We start from the raw sequence: 18,842 nt of genomic DNA, 5'->3' as shown, positions 1-18,842 counted from the left end.
TCATAAAGAAAGAGTATCCTAAGTCCCAAAGAGAGAGGAACCATGGGGTGAGCTGAGCTAATCCCCAGACATGGCCAAAAAGGAGGCATCCCAGCAGTGAATAGTGGACCCCATGAAATCTCTCACGTGTGCACGCACGCACGCACGTGCGCACACACAGAGTTTTCTTTTTTCCCCATTCACTTTTTTAAAAAAAAACTTTAATTTTGCTTTCACTATTGTTTTGTTACTCATGCTTCCCTCCTTCATCATAAAGTACACACTTACCTGAAATCTGTTAATGACTCATTATTCAGCATTTACTTACAACTAAATGTGGGTCATTAATTTGTCTGTAAACCATTTATTCTTTCTGAATCAAGCTACGATGCCCTTGCATCATTTGCTTACAGAATTAGTCTGATTGTTAAATGTTCTGATGTTGTAATATTGTTAGTCCTTTTCTTTTTTAAATTTTTCCTGATTATTTTTAAAGACAATTTCCAACTGATTCTTACTGTCACATATTATTGACACTCATTTTAAATAAAAGAGTTTTTGAAAAGCTAAACTTTATTATTTCATTAGAAAATGCACTACATGTCTTGAGATATGGTTTTCTCTTCAACACAGCATCTCCAGGCATTAACCATTCGATTTCTGGGTGAAATTGAATATGTTATAACAGTTTGACTTTGCAGGTCTCATCTTTGGCTTGTCTCCTGATTATTGACTTGATAGATGTAATGTAGGACAAGAGGCCCTGACATGCTGACTGTTGACAATCTAGGACAAATGAAGAAAACTGCCCTTTGGAATTAGGTGTGCAATGTTTGGGCCCTGCATGACTTAGCTAGGGAGGCAGTTTGTCCTAGTGGATAGAGCATTGGACTGGGACTCAGGAGAATTGGGTTCTATTCTAGCCTCTGCCGCTGGCCTACTGCGTGACCTTGGTCAAGTTGCTTCATCTCTCTCTGCCTTGGTTTACCTATCTGTCAAATGGGGATACTGACCTCCTATATAAATCACTGTGATCTACTGGTAAAAGCCACTGTATAAGAACTAGGTGGTATTGTACTGCAAGATGCTGCTGAGGGCCTTTTACAAGTTGTTTCTTTTGACAGGAGTTGTGAGCACCCAGCCCTGCTTTCATGTATATTGAAGTACAAAATAAGGGTCTGAAACAGAGAGGTGCTGAGCACCTGCAATTCCTATCCACTACCACAGAGGCCTGTTTGACTTCAGTGAGACTAGTAGGCTCTCAGCATCTCTCTGGATCAGGGCTAAAGCTTCTAGGGAGTGCTTAAGGTTTTAACTGTAGTTCCATTCCCTGTGTGGGAGAGTTCCTCTGCTTTTGAACTTGTGCCCAGCTACTTAAAAGAAAATGGAAGCTTCAACCAGGATGCCAAAGTTCTCAAAGAATTGCTTTCTCTGTGACAGGCCAGGAAGAGAAAGTTACAAAACCCAGTTTCAAGAGAAACATTTTTTTTTTAAGTCTAGCTATGATATTCTGTTATATTCATAGAATGTAAGGCCAGAAGGGACCATCATGATCTAGTCTGACTTCCTGCACATTCAGGCCACAGAGCCTCACCCACTCACTCCTATAATAGATCCATAACCTCTGGTTGAGTTACTGAAGTCCTCAAATCATGGTTTAAAGATTTCAAGTTACAGAGAATCCACCATTTACTCTAATTTAAACCAGCAAGTGATCCATACCCCATGCTGCACAGGAAGGCAAAAAAAAGCCCCAACCCCCACCACTCACCCCCCAGGTCTCTGCCAATTTGACCTGCGGGAAATTCCTTTCTGACCCCAAATATGGTGATCAGTTAGACCCTAAATATTTGGGCAAGACCCACCAGCCAAACACCTAGGAAAGGATTCACGGTTACAAACTTAAAATCATTTTGTTGTCAGTTTTTGAAGACCACGATGCATCTTTTTCCAACATCCTGATGTAGGTCATGTGGAGGATTTAGGATTCCTCTCTAAAAAGCTGCATTTCCAACAGTAAATACTGTGAATTACAATTAACAGTCACTAATATTTACATAACAAATCCCAACTAAGCAGAAGTACTTAGCACTCCTTGTCAAACTTATAAAACTCCATATTGCTATTTGTTTTTGAAATTCTCATTACTGTAGATATTTAGACATCACAATCATCATATCAGATTTATAGCATCCTGAAAATTAATAATGTGCTGAAGCACATACAAGGTCTTGGTTACTTGGTGACATGGTGCTGTAGTAGGTGAAAATGGAGCCTTATGGAAGCCAGCACCTTGGTCACTTAAAATACCCAAAGCACAGGGTGTAGTTAGAGTAGGAAGGACTGAGATAGTTTGGGTTTGAAAGGTAGAAGGGATGGAATCACTTGCACCGGTTGGGACCCTGATGTGCTGGTGATAGCTGGATAGCTCTGAGAAGAAAAGCAAGCCGTATAAAAGGCTGACCAGGGAGCAGGAAGGGGGCTCCACATAACTGCTGCAATGTTGCGATGTACTTGTAGTATAAACAATAATAAAAACACTTGGTGGAGGTACCCAGATAGACTACTGGTTAATTCACCAGCCAGCATTTCCAGGAGATGAAGGAGGAACCTGTTCACGGGTACACTGCCTCCAAATCCAGATGTGTCCTTCAAGGACTCCAGAGAGAACAAGTAGGATGGTAACTTATGTCTTGTACCTGCCATGTTCTATTAACCAACTGAAAGTTTCAGATCACAGAATATTTAAACATGTAGATACTGATTTCCTTTTAGTGTTAAAAATAAAAAAATCTATTTTGTGGGAAAATATTTAAAATTTCCAAGTTTTCTTTACCAAATGTGCAAAATTTACCCACTTTTCCATCTTGTCTAAAGATTTCACTCATCTTTTGATTGAAGTAGTTAGAAATTTCTCGTTAATCAAAAGCCATTTTTAGTAAATAACAAACTTCAGTAGCACTATTTAAAACAAACAAAAAGACAACCCTTTTCACACAAATCAAAAACTTCAACAGTTATCAATTTTTCATGAAATTTTCTTGAGAAAATAGACCATTTTGATTGATACAAATTACCAGATCTAATCTTCGGGTTTGTATCCTACGTTTTGCAGAAACTGAGCCTTTTTTGCAGGTTTGATTCCTTGCAGGGATGACATTTGGTTTTTATTAGTGTGTTATGGAGGAATATGCAGCCCATGGGTTTGATTTGGCTTTCTTACTGGTTATAAAGGTACAGCTCTACTGATAATTTTCAAGTGTAACTGCACTGGTGGAGAGTGCAAGATTAGGTTCAGATCTATTGGGTGTAATTAGGAAGCATTAGATTATCTCTACTGATAATAAAAAGGAAATTAATAGTGAAAATATTATCTAAGGATATCCCCCCCATGTTGTAAAGAATGCAGGATTCTCTGATATAGCATGGCTTTAAGTTTTATTTTTAAGTGAATTGTGGACCTTGTGGGAAATCTTTTTCTTCAATAATGTTGGAAAGCTATCAGGATTAAGCATGGCACTATTTGTAGAGTGACACAGATGGCTAAAGAAAGAGTTCCCCTGAAATTTTGCACTATATTAGAAAAAATAGTGATTATTGGATGTTAAAATAGGAGATTTAGGAAACCATTTAATATTTATGCAATTCAAAGAATAATCTCAAGTACCTTTTATCCATTGAAACTGAAGACATTCTGGAACAGTTCACCAGTACAATAGCCATACAAGGCATTGAGTAAGAATGGCAGGATCAAGTTCACAGGGGCTGATTTCCTCTCACTTAAACTGGTTATAAAACAACATAACTCCACTGGCTTTGGTGAACTATTCATAATTTATATCAGTATGAGTTACAGGACAATTGGGCACAATGTATCATTTTAGACAGCTGAATAAATACTCAAGTCTATATGTGGTGCCCTGACAACAAATCAGAGATATTGTACTTGAATTATTAAAACTGCTTTTTCCTGATGTATTAAATCCATTTAGGAAATGTCACAGCCCATTGGCTTAATTTGATTCCTTGTGTTTCAAGGACCCCGTTAAGATAAACACTTGAGAGTTTGGAGGCTTATGTAAACCTTCACAAAGCTCTTTTTGTAAAACTGGGCTGAGAAAATTATGGGAATAGCTTCTTGGGAATTTTTATTCTTCCAAACAAACTGCTAATTCTTCAAACATGGGTTATCTTATGACATGTCAGCTGTTCCTGTTTCTTGGACAAAACCAATACATGGAGATGGAGATGGGTAAAAATGAAATGATATATAATTGAACAAAAGGAAAACATTAAGTTTGCAGGAGATTTCTCACTTAAAAATGTTTGAAGGTTCAGGTGTGTTATGTAAAAGTCTGCTAATCCTTATTTGGCTGCCATTATGCTGACTTTGGGTCTGGTGCAGTTTACAAACACGTGGACCTGTTTGTCCATGTGGAGCCACATTGACTAGAGAGATTTCACATAGACACACCAATTCATTCAACCAATTCAGAGCAGCTGAGCCCTGCTTAGGGGGTGGGGCTTCTGACTAGGGGCCTATAAAAGTAGCCAGCCAGCCAGTCAGCGGCACAGGAGCTAGCAAACAGAACTCTAAACAGGGGAGTTTGAGTGGGATTTTGCAAGGGGAGTTGGGCTTGTGGTGCTTGTTTGGGGTTTGCTTTTGCTGGGGGGGGTGTGGTCTTCTTGGTGTGGCTTGTGTTTCCCAGATTAACAGGATTTAGGTGGAAAGGAGATGACAGATACAGAGGCAGCTGTGGGAGTGACTCCTGTAGTGGAAGACACATTGAGGATGACTGGATGTGGAAGCTGTGGTATGTACATGATCCTGGAGGGGGGACCCGGTAAGAGTTTTTTCTGCATGAAATGCCGTCTGATAGAGCTGATGGAGGAAAAGATCCGAGGTTTGGAGATGCGGGTGGAAAGTCTCGTTGAGTTTAGGAAGGGGTTTGAGCAGATGATGGAGCAAAGATATGAGGTATCTGAAGGGAAAAGCTCAGACTCACAGATGGAAGCAGGGCTGGGGAATTTTGAGGGGAGACTGGGTGAGGAAAGTGGTCAGTGGAAGCATGTGACTCAAAGAACCAGGCAGAGAAAAAGATGGGCTAGTGAAGGAGAAATAGAGCGTAGGAACAGGTTTGCAGAGTTGGAAAATGAAGAAGGGGCTCAGCAGGTACTTGTTAAAGGTGGAAGGGTAAGGAAGAAGAGAAGAGGGGCTAGTCCTATAGAAAAAGGGGAAGAGTCAAGGGAGACTACACCAAATATGAGCCCCAGGAGGATACAGGATGGGTTGAAGAGGATTATAAGGGAAAATAGGAATGGAAAGAACTTGCAGCCAGAGGGAACAGGGGAGAGACTGGAGAATGGCACCGTCACCAGGAAAAGGCAGGTCTATGTGATCGGGGACTCTTTATTGAGAAGAATAGACAGGCCTGTAACTAGAGCTGATCCAGAGAATAGAAAGGTGTGCTGTCTTCCGGGTGCTAAGATACGGGATGTAGACCTGAGGTTGAAAAAGATACTAAAGAGAGCGGGAAAGAATCCCCTAATTATCCTTCATGTGGGAACAAATGATACGGCTAGATTCTCGCTGGAAAGTATTAAGGGAGACTATGCTAGGCTGGGGAAGAAATTGAGGAAATTAAGGAAATTGAGGCTCAGGTAATCTTTAGTGGGATCCTGCCTGTTCCTAGAGAAGGGCAACAAAGGTGTGACAAGATTATGACTGTCAACAGATGGCTTAGGCAGTGGTGCTATAAGGAGGGCTTTGGGATGTATGGCCACTGGGAGGCATTCACGGACAGAGGACAGTTCTCTCGGGATGGACTTCATCTGAGTAGGGAAGGAAATAGACTTCTAGGACCAAGGCTGACACAACTGATAGAGAGCTTTAAACTAGGAATTAGGGGGAGATGGATGGGAGATGTCCAGGAAATCGCCACACCAGATTTTAGCATTGAGAGGGAAGAAGATGAAGTAAGAAAGGATACAGCCATGGGTAGGAGAATGTATATAAGGAGCGAGGGCGGTGTGGATACTAGTCTAATAGGTTATACTGGCTGTAGAATGACTGTGCCTAATAGGGTACAAAATGTGAGCAAGGCCAAACAGCAAAAATTAAGATGTTTATACACCAATGCGAGGAGCCTAGGTAACAAAATGGAGGAACTAGAGCTACTGGTGCAGGAAGTGGAAACCAGATATTATAGGGATAACAGAAACATGGTGGAATAGTAGTCATGACTGGACTACAGGTATTGAAGGGTATGTGCTGTTTAGGAAAGACAGAAACAAAGGTAAAGGGGATGGAGTAGCATTGTATATCAATGATGAGGTAGAATGTAAAGAAATAAGAAGCAATGCAATGGATAAGACAGTCTGTCTGGGCAAAAATTACATTGGGGAAGAAAACTAGTAAAGCCTCTCCTACGATAGTGCTTGGGGTGTGCTATAGACCTCCGGGATCTAATTTGGATATGGATAGAGCCCTTTTTAATGTCTTTAATCAAGTAAATACTAATGGAAACTGCGTGATCATGGGAGAATTTAACTTCCCAGATAGAGACTGGAGGACCAGTGCTAGTAATAGTAATAGGGCTCAGATTTTCCTAGATGCGATAGCTGATGGATTCCTTCATCAAGTAGTTGCTGAACCGACTAGAGGGGATGCCATTTTAGATTTAATTTTGGTGAGTAGCGAGGACCTCGTAGAAGAAATGGTTGTAGGGGACAATCTTGGCTCAAGTGATCATGAGCTAATTCAGTTCAAACTGAATGGAAGGATTAACAAAAAAATAAATCTGCAACTAGGGTTTTTGATTTCAAAAGGGCTGACTTTCAAAAATTAAGGAAATTAGTTAGGGAAGTGGATTGGACTGAAGAACTTATGGATCTAAAGGCAGAGGAGGCCTGGGATTACTTTAAATCAAAGCTGCAGAAGCTATCGGAAGCCTGTATCCCAAGAAAGGGGAAAAAATTCATAGGAAGGAGTTGTAGACCAAGCTGGATGAGCAAGCATCTTAGAGAGGTGATTATGAAGAAGCAGAAAGCACACAGGGAGTGGAAGATGGGAGGGATCAGCAAGGAAAGCTACCTAATTGAGGTCAGAACATGTAGGGATCAAGTGAGACAGACTAAAAGTCGAGTAGAGTTGGACCTTGCAAAGGGAATTAAAACCAATAGTAAAAGGTTCTATAGCCATATAAAGAAGAAGAAAACTAAGAAGGAAGAAGTGGGGCCGCTTAACACTGAGGATGGAGCGGAGGTTAAAGATAATCTAGGCATGGCCCAATATCTAAACAAATACTTTGCCTCAGTCTTTAATAAGGCTAAAGAGGATCTTGGGGAATAATGGTAGCATGACAAATGGGAAGGAGGATATGGAGGTAGATATTACCATATCTGAGGTAGAAGTGAAACTGAAACAGCTTAATGGGACTAAATCGGGGGGGCCCAGATAATCTTCATCCAAGAATATTAAAGGAATTGGCACCTGAAATTGCAAGCCCATTAGCAAGAATTTTTAATGAATCTGTAAACTCAGGAGTAGTACCGAATGATTGGAGAATTGCTAATATAGTTCCTATTTTTAAGAAAGGAAAAAAAAAAAGTGATCCGGGTAACTACAGGCCAGTTAGTTTGACATCTGTAGTATGCAAGGTCCTGGAAAAAATTTTGAAGGAGAAATTAGTTAAGGACATTAAAGTCAATGGTAAATGGGACAAAATACAACATGGTTTTACAAAAGGTAGATCGTGCCAAACCAACCTAATCTCCTTTTTTGAAAAAGTAACAGATTTTTTTAGATAAAGGAAATGCAGTGGATCTAATTTACCTAGATTTCAGTAAGGCATTTGATACCGTGCCACATGGGGAATTATTGGTTAAATTGGAGAAGATGGGGATCAATATGAACATCAAAAGGTGGATAAGGAATTGGTTAACGGGGAGACTGCAACGGGTCCTACTGAAAGGCGAACTGTCAGGTTGGAGGGAGGTTACCAGTGGAGTTCCTCAGGGATCGGTTTTGGGACCAATCTTATTTAATCTTTTTATTACTGACCTTGGCACAAAAAGTGGGAGTGTGCTAATAAAGTTTGCAGACGATACAAAGCTGGGAGGTATTGCCAATTCGGAGAAGGATCGGGATATTGTACAGGAGGATCTGGATGACCTTGTAAACTGGAGTAATAGTAATAAGATGAAATTTAATAGTAAGAAGTGTAAGGTTATGCATTTAGGGATTAACAACAAGAATTTTAGTTATAAGTTGGGGACGCATCAATTAGAAGTAACGGAAGAGGAGAAGGACCTTGGAGTATTGGTTGATCATAGGATGACTATGAGCTGCCAATGTGATATGGCTGTGAAAAAAGCTAATGCGGTTTTGGGATGCATCAGGAGAGGCATTTCCAGTAGGGATAAGGAGGTTTTAGTACCGTTATACAAGGCACTGGTGAGACCTCACCTAGAATACTGTGTGCAGTTCTGGTCTCCCATGTTTAAAAAGGATGAATTCAAACTGGAGCAGGTACAGAGAAGGGCTACTAGGATGATCCGAGGAATGGAAAACTTGTCTTATGAAAGGAGACTTAAAGAGCTTGGCTTGTTTAGCCTAACTAAAAGAAGGTTGAGGGGAGATATGATTGCTCTCTATAAATATATCAGAGGGATAAATACAGGAGAGGGAGAGGAATTATTTAACCTCAGCACCAATGTGGACACAAGAACAAATGGGTATAAACTGGCCACCAGGAAGTTTAGACTTGAAATCAGACGAAGGTTTCTAACCATCAGAGGAGTGAAGTTTTGGAATAGCCTTCCAAGGGAAGCAGTGGGGGCAAAAGATCTATCTGGTTTTAAGATTCTACTTGATAAGTTTATGGAGGAGATGGTATGATGGGATAATGGGATTTTGGCAAGTAATTGATCTTTAAATATTCAGGGTAAATAGGCCAAATCCCCTGAGATGGGATATTAGATGGATGAGATCTGAGTTACCCAGGAAAGAATTTTCTGTAGTATCTGGCTGGTGAATCTTGCCCATATGCTCAGGGTTTAGCTGATTGCCATATTTGGGGTCGGGAAGGAATTTTCCTCCAGGGCAGATTGGAGAGGCCCTGGAGGTTTTTTTGCCTTCCTCTGTAGCATGGGGCATGGTTGACTTGAGGGAGGCTTGTCTGCTTCTTGAAGTCTTTAAACCATGATTTAAGGACTTCAATAGCTCAGACATGGGTGAGGTTTTTCATAGGAGTGGGTGGGTGAGATTCTGTGGCCTGTGCTGTGCAGGAGGTCGGACTAGATGATCAGAATGGTCCCTTCTGACCTTAGTATCTGAAGGTATTTCTTGAGGATAGTGATCACTGTGTGATCAGGCAGAGACCTTGCCAATAAATCCCTACAAATCTGTACTGTGCAGACATGGCAGGGATGGGTGCCCTGTAATCAATACCTTGTGCAGAAATGAGACTGTGGTACCACACTGATAAACTTGAGGAATTGAAGTTTGAAAATGGGCTGAACTCCTCACTTCACATTATGACCTGATTATATTGTTCTATAGGTGCTGTATTTTATGGCCTTCCATCACAGCTCCTTGTGGATTTATTACCACAGATTCATTATTTGTTGACAGGTTTCAGAGTAGCAGCCGTGTTAGTCCGTATTCGCAAAAAAGAAAAGGAGTACTTGTGGCACCTTAGAGACTAACAAATAAATTTTAGTCTCTAAGGTGCCACAAGTACTCCTTTTCTTTTTGTGTATTTTGTTGAGACATATATGCTTTCCTCAGTGAATAACCACAGGAAAAATACTTAGTATTAGCAAGTAGCTCTACCATTAGAGAAACAAATCCATCTTTCTGAAAGGAGAACATGGGTGCCAATATTCAGAAGACATTGGATCTGAACCTGTGAATCAGAGCCCCCCGCCCCCTTTACCCCCCTGAAGTCAATTTGGACTGGGACCATAGTTGTCAAGGGACCAACTCTTAGTGGTGGTAACTTATTTGGAAGTTAGATAAGACTGATCTTGATTTAAGTGTTTGAAAAAGATGTAGCAATTTTCCTTAAGTTTGAGATCACCATAACTGGGGCATTTTCATCCACTGTGAAATAAAATCAACATACATTTACATATTTCATGCAATCAGCTGAAGTGGAGGCATATGTGGAAAGGATATGTTGTGTGGTGTGTGGTTGCTGGTGAGTAGTTGCTTCAGATTGGGGGGCTGTCTGTAAGCAAGGACTGGTCTGTCTCCCAAGATCTGTGAGAGTGATGGCTCGTCCTTCAGGATAGGTTGGAGATCCTTGATGATGCGTTGGAGAGGTTTTAGTTGGGGGCTGAAGGTGATGGCTAATTCCAATTCAGCAGTCTCTCGTTGGAGTCTGTTTTTGAAGCTTTTTTGTTGAAGGATAGCCACTCTGTGGTCTGTGATCGAGTGACCAGAGAGATTGAAGTAGACAGCCCCCCAATCTGAAGCAAATACTCACCAGCAACCACACACCACACAACAGAACCACTAACCCAGGAACCTATCCTTGCAACAAAGCCCGTTGCCAACTCTGTCCACATATCTATTCAGGGGATACCATCATAGGGCCTAATCACATCAGCCACACTATCAGAGGCTCCTTCACCTGCGCATCTACCAATGTGATATATGCCATCATGTGCCAGCAATGCCCCTCTGCCATGTTCATTGGCCAAACTGGACAGTCTCTACGTAAAAGAATGAATGGACACAAATCAGACGTCAAGAATTATAACATTCAAAAACCAGTTGGAGAACACTTCAATCTCTCTGGTCACTCGATCACAGACCTAAGAGTGGCTATACTTCAACAAAAAAGCTTCAAAAACAGACTCCAACGAGAGACTGCTGAATTGGAATTAATTTGCAAACTGGATACAATTAACTTAGGCTTGAATAGAGACTGGGAATGGATGAGTCATTACACAAAGTAAAACTATTTCCCCATGGTATTTCTCCCTCCCACCCCACCCCCCACTGTTCCTCTGATATTCTTGTTAACTGCTGGAATTAGCCTACCTTGCTTGTCACCATGAAAGGTTTTCCTCCTCCTTCCCCCCCCCCCCGCTGGTGATGGCTTATCTTAAGTGATCACTCTCCTTATAGTGTGTATGATAAACCCATTGTTTCATGTTCTCTGTGTGTGTGTGTGTATATAAATCTCTCCTCTGTTTTTTCCACCAAATGCATCCGATGAAGTGAGCTGTAGCTCACGAAAGCTTATGCTCTAATAAATTTGTTAGTCTCTAAGGTGCCACAAGTACTCCTTTTCTTTTAACTATTTTGTATGTGCTTATTTCACAAGGGGGCCTCTGGAGCTGAAATATACAATGGTGGCTTAGAAGTTCTGAAAAGAGAGCTACTTGAAATATGACAGCAAGTGCCCATTGTTTCCTATTGAAGCAATGCTGTAATAGTTCTGGTACTATGAGGGGGACTGTCCTTGAAAATCTACCTAGGCTGCCCATTGCATTTTGAGTGCCAGTGTGATGCACACAATCAGTACATGAATTTAGAAGGATAATGTTCACCACCATAAATAATTTATGGAAATGCCTATACAGAGGGCATACAGAACCACATGATTTTGAAGTCAATCATGCAGTGTTAGAAAATATTCCCTCAACCTGGAAAGATTTGTGATGCCATGGACAAAGCAAACCACTTCCTACCCAGTTTAGATTGAGATGTATGCCTTTCAGTGCTGCTTATCTGGTTCCTTATCAGCGTGGCTTCCTTCAGACCCATGTTATTTGCCAGGTATCCCAGACCCATACAACCCTCATACCTTCCTGAGGGGGTTGTAGGTACAAAGCCTAAGTTAATTCTACTTAAAGTCAGAGTTTACCCCATTGTGAGATCAGTATCAGGTTTAGGACAAACTGTGAAGACGTCAACCAAATATGACCTCAGGGGAAAATTTATGTGATTAAAAAGTATTTAGTCTAATGGAGTTTGAGTAGGATGAAAGGATACCAGGGTTAATTTTGCTATGCTTGTCAACAAGGCCATTAGTTTGGATCTTGCTTTTGTGTATCCTCCAAACAATTGTGTCTATAGCATCACATTGAACTTAGAGCTATGCTAGAATGATGGTTTAGTAATGACTCAAAGGGAAGATTATTACTGGTTGAACAAAGTATACCACTTTGTGCAATAACCTGGGTTTTCCTTATAAAATAAATATGGCTGTTTGTGGATTTGAAACTTGATTCACAGAACATTTTCTAAACTATCTCATAATAATGCTGGAGTTATATATTCTGGCCTTGCAGTGTCAGATAAGAGTGAGTTACAATACTTTTCCTTTCCACATATGCCTCCACTTCAGCTGATTGCATGAAATATGTAAATGTATGTTGATTTTATTTCACAGTGGATGAAAATGCCCCAGTTATGGTGATCTCAAACTTAAGGAAAATTGCTACATCTTTTTCAAACACTTAAATCAAGATCAGTCTTATCTAACTTCCAAATAAGTTACCACCACTAAGAGTTGGTCCCTTGACAACTATGGTCCCAGTCCAAATTGACTTCAGGGGGGTAAAGGGGGCGGGGGGCTCTGATTCACAGGTTCAGATCCAATGTCTTCTGAATATTGGCACCCATGTTCTCCTTTCAGAAAGATGGATTTGTTTCTCTAATGGTAGAGCTACTTGCTAATACTAAGTATTTTTCCTGTGGTTATTCACTGAGGAAAGCATATATGTCTCAACAAAATACACAAAAAGAAAAGGAGTACTTGTGGCACCTTAGAGACTAAAATTTATTTGTTAGTCTCTAAGGTGCCACAAGTACTCCTTTTCTTTTTTGCGAATACAGACTAACACGGCTGCTACTCTGAAACCTGTCAACAAATAATGAATCTGTGGTAATAAATCCACAAGGAGCTGTGATGGAAGGCCATAAAATACAGCACCTATAGAACAATATAATCAGGTCATAATGTGAAGTGAGGAGTTCAGCCCATTTTCAAACTTCAATTCCTCAAGTTTATCAGTGTGGTACCACAGTCTCATTTCTGCACAAGGTATTGATTATAGGGCACCCATCCCTGCCATGTCTGCACAGTACAGATTTGTAGGGATTTATTGGCAAGGTCTCTGCCTGCTCACACAGTGATCACTATCCTCAAGAAATACCTTCAGATACTAAGGTCAGAAGGGACCATTCTGATCATCTAGTCCGACCTCCTGCACAGCACAGGCCACAGAATCTCACCCACCCACTCCTATGAAAAACCTCACCCATGTCTGAGCTATTGAAGTCCTTAAATCATGGTTTAAAGACTTCAAGAAGCAGACAAGCCTCCCTCAAGTCAACCATGCCCCATGCTACAGAGGAAGGCAAAAAAACCTCCAGGGCCTCTCCAATCTGCCCTGGAGGAAAATTCCTTCCCGACCCCAAATATGGCAATCAGCTAAACCCTGAGCATATGGGCAAGATTCACCAGCCAGATACTACAGAAAATTCTTTCCTGGGTAACTCAGATCTCATCCATCTAATATCCCATCTCAGGGGATTTGGCCTATTTACCCTGAATATTTAAAGATCAATTACTTGCCAAAATCCCATTATCCCATCATACCATCTCCTCCATAAACTTATCAAGTAGAATCTTAAAACCAGATAGATCTTTTGCCCCCACTGCTTCCCTTGGAAGGCTATTCCAAAACTTCACTCCTCTGATGGTTAGAAACCTTCGTCTGATTTCAAGTCTAAACTTCCTGGTGGCCAGTTTATACCCATTTGTTCTTGTGTCCACATTGGTGCTGAGGTTAAATAATTCCTCTCCCTCTCCTGTATTTATCCCTCTGATATATTTATAGAGAGCAATCATATCTCCCCTCAACCTTCTTTTAGTTAGGCTAAACAAGCCAAGCTCTTTAAGTCTCCTTTCATAAGACAAGTTTTCCATTCCTCGGATCATCCTAGTAGCCCTTCTCTGTACCTGCTCCAGTTTGAATTCATCCTTTTTAAACATGGGAGACCAGAACTGCACACAGTATTCTAGGTGAGGTCTCACCAGTGCCTTGTATAACGGTACTAAAACCTCCTTATCCCTACTGGAAATGCCTCTCCTGATGCATCCCAAAACCGCATTAGCTTTTTTCACAGCCATATCACATTGGCAGCTCATAGTCATCCTATGATCAACCAATACTCCAAGGTCCTTCTCCTCTTCCGTTACTTCTAATTGATGCGTCCCCAACTTATAACTAAAATTCTTGTTGTTAATCCCTAAATGCATAACCTTACACTTCTTACTATTAAATTTCATCTTATTACTATTACTCCAGTTTACAAGGTCATCCAGATCCTCCTGTACAATATCCCGATCCTTCTCCGAATTGGCAATACCTCCCAGCTTTGTATCGTCTGCAAACTTTATTAGCACACTCCCACTTTTTGTGCCAAGGTCAGTAATAAAAAGATTAAATAAGATTGGTCCCAAAACCGATCCCTGAGGAACTCCACTGGTAACCTCCCTCCAACCTGACAGTTCGCCTTTCAGTAGGACCCGTTGCAGTCTCCCCGTTAACCAATTCCTTATCCACCTTTTGATGTTCATATTGATCCCCATCTTCTCCAATTTAACCAATAATTCCCCATGTGGCACGGTATCAAATGCCTTACTGAAATCTAGGTAAATTAGATCCACTGCATTTCCTTTATCTAAAAAAATCTGTTACTTTTTCAAAAAAGGAGATTAGGTTGGTTTGGCACGATCTACCTTTTGTAAAACCATGTTGTATTTTGTCCCATTTACCATTGACTTCAATGTCCTTAACTAATTTCTCCTTCAAAATTTTTTCCAGGACCTTGCATACTACAGATGTCAAACTAACTGGCCTGTAGTTACCCGGATCACTTTTTTTTTTTTTCCTTTCTTAAAAATAGGAACTATATTAGCAATTCTCCAATCATTCGGTACTACTCCTGAGTTTACAGATTCATTAAAAATTCTTGCTAATGGGCTTGCAATTTCAGGTGCCAATTCCTTTAATATTCTTGGATGAAGATTATCTGGGCCCCCCCGATTTAGTCCCATTAAGCTGTTTCAGTTTCACTTCTACCTCAGATATGGTAATATCTACCTCCATATCCTCCTTCCCATTTGTCATGCTACCATTATTCCCCAAGATCCTCTTTAGCCTTATTAAAGACTGAGGCAAAGTATTTGTTTAGATATTGGGCCATGCCTAGATTATCTTTAACCTCCGCTCCATCCTCAGTGTTAAGCGGCCCCACTTCTTCCTTCTTAGTTTTCTTCTTCTTTATATGGCTATAGAACCTTTTACTATTGGTTTTAATTCCCTTTGCAAGGTCCAACTCTACTCGACTTTTAGTCTGTCTCACTTGATCCCTACATGTTCTGACCTCAATTAGGTAGCTTTCCTTGCTGATCCCTCCCATCTTCCACTCCCTGTGTGCTTTCTGCTTCTTCATAATCACCTCTCTAAGATGCTTGCTCATCCAGCTTGGTCTACAACTCCTTCCTATGAATTTTTTCCCCTTTCTTGGGATACAGGCTTCCGATAGCTTCTGCAGCTTTGATTTAAAGTAATCCCAGGCCTCCTCTGCCTTTAGATCCATAAGTTCTTCAGTCCAATCCACTTCCCTAACTAATTTCCTTAATTTTTGAAAGTCAGCCCTTTTGAAATCAAAAACCCTAGTTGCAGATTTATTTTTTTGTTAATCCTTCCATTCAGTTTGAACTGAATTAGCTCATGATCACTTGAGCCAAGATTGTCCCCTACAACCATTTCTTCTACGAGGTCCTCGCTACTCACCAAAATTAAATCTAAAATGGCATCCCCTCTAGTCGGTTCAGCAACTACTTGATGAAGGAATCCATCAGCTATCGCATCTAGGAAAATCTGAGCCCTATTACTATTACTAGCACTGGTCCTCCAGTCTCTATCTGGGAAGTTAAATTCTCCCATGATCACGCAGTTTCCATTAGTATTTACTTGATTAAAGACATTAAAAAGGGCTCTATCCATATCCAAATTAGATCCCGGAGGTCTATAGCACACCCCAAGCACTATCGTAGGAGAGGCTTTACTAGTTTTCTTCCCCAATGTAATTTTTGCCCAGACAGACTGTCTTATCCATTGCATTGCTTCTTATTTCTTTACATTCTACCTCATCATTGATATACAATGCTACTCCATCCCCTTTACCTTTGTTTCTGTCTTTCCTAAACAGCACATACCCTTCAATACCTGTAGTCCAGTCATGACTACTATTCCACCATGTTTCTGTTATCCCTATAATATCTGGTTTCCACTTCCTGCACCAGTAGCTCTAGTTCCTCCATTTTGTTACCTAGGCTCCTCGCATTGGTGTATAAACATCTTAATTTTTGCTGTTTGGCCTTGCTCACATTTTGTACCCTATTAGGCACAGTCATTCTACAGCCAGTATAACCTATTAGACTAGTATCCACACCGCCCTCGCTCCTTATATACATTCTCCTACCCATGGCTGTATCCTTTCTTACTTCATCTTCTTCCCTCTCAATGCTAAAATCTGGTGTGGCGATTTCCTGGACATCTCCCATCCATCTCCCCCTAATTCCTAGTTTAAAGCTCTCTATCAGTTGTGTCAGCCTTGGTCCTAGAAGTCTATTTCCTTCCCTACTCAGATGAAGTCCATCCCGAGAGAACTGTCCTCTGTCCGTGAATGCCTCCCAGTGGCCATACATCCCAAAGCCCTCCTTATAGCACCACTGCCTAAGCCATCTGTTGACAGTCATAATCTTGTCACACCTTTGTTGCCCTTCTCTAGGAACAGGCAGGATCCCACTAAAGATTACCTGAGCCTCAATTTCCTTAATTTCCTCAATTTCTTCCCCAGCCTAGCATAGTCTCCCTTAATACTTTCCAGCGAGAATCTAGCCGTATCATTTGTTCCCACATGAAGGATAATTAGGGGATTCTTTCCCGCTCTCTTTAGTATCTTTTTCAACCTCAGGTCTACATCCCGTATCTTAGCACCCGGAAGACAGCACACCTTTCTATTCTCTGGATCAGCTCTAGTTACAGGCCTGTCTATTCTTCTCAATAAAGAGTCCCCGATCACATAGACCTGCCTTTTCCTGGTGACGGTGCCATTCTCCAGTCTCTCCCCTGTTCCCTCTGGCTGCAAGTTCTTTCCATTCCTATTTTCCCTTATAATCCTCTTCAACCCATCCTGTATCCTCCTGGGGCTCATATTTGGTGTAGTCTCCCTTGACTCTTCCCCTTTTTCTATAGGACTAGCCCCTCTTCTCTTCTTCCTTACCCTTCCACCTTTAACAAGTACCTGCTGAGCCCCTTCTTCATTTTCCAACTCTGCAAACCTGTTCCTACGCTCTATTTCTCCTTCACTAGCCCATCTTTTTCTCTGCCTGGTTCTTTGAGTCACATGCTTCCACTGACCACTTTCCTCACCCAGTCTCCCCTCAAAATTCCCCAGCCCTGCTTCCATCTGTGAGTCTGAGCTTTTCCCTTCAGATACCTCATATCTTTGCTCCATCATCTGCTCAAACCCCTTCCTAAACTCAACGAGACTTTCCACCCGCATCTCCAAACCTCGGATCTTTTCCTCCATCAGCTCTATCAGACGGCATTTCATGCAGAAAAAACTCTTACCGGGTCCCCCCTCCAGGATCATGTACATACCACAGCTTCCACATCCAGTCATCCTCAATGTGTCTTCCACTACAGGAGTCACTCCCACAGCTGCCTCCGTATCTGTCATCGCCTTCCCACCTAAGTCCTGTTAATCTTCTCCTCCAAGAGAACTCCCACTCAAACTCTCCTGTTTAGAGCTCTGTTTGCTAGCTCCTGTGCCACTACAGCTGTCTGTGCCGCTGCCTACCTTTATAGGACCCCTAGTCAGAAGCCCCACCCCCTAAGCAGGGCTCAGCTGCTCTCCCAGCACAAAGCCCCACCCCCTAATCAGGGCTCCGCTGCTCTCCCAGCACAAAGCCCCTACACACACACAAATACTAAAAATGCAAAACTAAGTACAACTACCTTCTCCTCCAAGAGAACTCCCACTCAAACTCCCCTGTTTAGAGCTCTGTTTGCTAGCTCCTGTGCCGCTGCAGCTGTTTGATTCAATTGTTGAACAATTGAATATAGAATATAAATAATAAGTGAGAAGTTTTCCAAGTCTAGTGAGGGATTTCACTGGGATATCAAAATCACAAAGGACTCTGTCTAATTCTGTTCTTTTAGTGGCTTCAGATTTTATCTCAGCCCATCACTTTGGGCCCAATTCTGTATTTCTTGTTCAGCCCAGACTGCCATTGAAATCAGAGACAGTTCACTTACTCAAGGAGTGCAGGATTGTGACCCCTTCTAGCAGTAAACTATCACCTGGCAAATAAGATGCAGTATTGTAATGCTCTCTAATTCATATAGTCTGAGTCTGAGAGAGGAGTGTTCCAATGAAGAGAAGACTATCAATGCAAGGTATAGGGGATACTTTACAAGCCAGAAGGAACTCTGGACTCTGAGGCAGTAGGAATAAGACCATTTATGAATGCAGCAAACAAGCTGGAAAATAATAAATGGACCTTAAAACCCATTGCCCTTGAACAGACAGTGCTGAAAGGCAGTACGAAAGGATTTCTTTTCAGAAGAGCTTTCCTGGTACACTGCAGTGTTTCAAGGCCTGACTGCAATGAACTGTATTTAAAAAAATGCTAGAGGGAACAAAACCATTTTTTGTCACAACTTAATACCCATCCCTTACTTTTGCATCTTTAGTTATCCTGGAAATAAAAGAGTATGGGCTACAGAACTATTTGAAACAGAGTCAGATAGCACTGAACAAA

General features: G+C 41.4%; 1 long non-coding RNA gene across 1 annotated transcript in view; it reads left to right on the top strand.

Moving 5' to 3' along the window:
- The window catches only part of LOC122458905, a 54,809-nt gene that overhangs the window by 283 nt on the left and 35,684 nt on the right, over positions 1–18,842 (top strand). The gene's annotated exons all lie outside the window — the stretch shown is intronic.

The sequence above is a fragment of the Dermochelys coriacea genome, chromosome 2 (assembly GCF_009764565.3).
Source record: "Dermochelys coriacea isolate rDerCor1 chromosome 2, rDerCor1.pri.v4, whole genome shotgun sequence".
Taxonomy (NCBI): Eukaryota; Metazoa; Chordata; order Testudines; family Dermochelyidae; genus Dermochelys; species Dermochelys coriacea.
This window is presented reverse-complemented; position numbering and strand designations above follow the sequence as displayed.